Here is a 501-nt window from a genome sequence, read left to right as displayed (position 1 = left end):
AACTCGCATCGCCAGCGGATGAACGGCGGACGTTTCCCGCACTCGTAAGGTGCAATCCACACCTATAACATGCGTTTCATGAAGAGATATTTCCAATATGCGACATTCCTGCTGTCCCTATTCATGAGCTGCGAGCTGTACCACGTACAAGCTACAGACGCGATCGCATTGCTCACTGTACGGATTCTCATGCTGAGCCATCAGCTAGGAAGCGCCCCATCCATGTCGGCACCCGTGGGCGTTGCACTCGCAGTCGCAAAAAACGCTGGGCAAATATATATCTCGGAAGAGTAACGACAATCCGAGCCTCCTGGCGTTGCACTCGCAGTCGCAAAAAACGCTGGGCACATATATTTCTCGGAAGAGTAACGACAGTCCGAGCCTCCTGGCGTTGCACTCGCAGTCGCAAAAAACGCTGGGCAAATATATTTCTCGGAAGAGTAACGACAGTCCGAGCCTCCTGGCGTTGCACTCGCAGTCGCAAAAAACGCTGGGCACATA

Source organism: Schistocerca serialis, unplaced genomic scaffold, assembly GCF_023864345.2.
Source record: "Schistocerca serialis cubense isolate TAMUIC-IGC-003099 unplaced genomic scaffold, iqSchSeri2.2 HiC_scaffold_1049, whole genome shotgun sequence".
Lineage (NCBI taxonomy): Eukaryota > Metazoa > Arthropoda > Insecta > Orthoptera > Acrididae > Schistocerca > Schistocerca serialis.
This window is presented reverse-complemented; position numbering follows the sequence as displayed.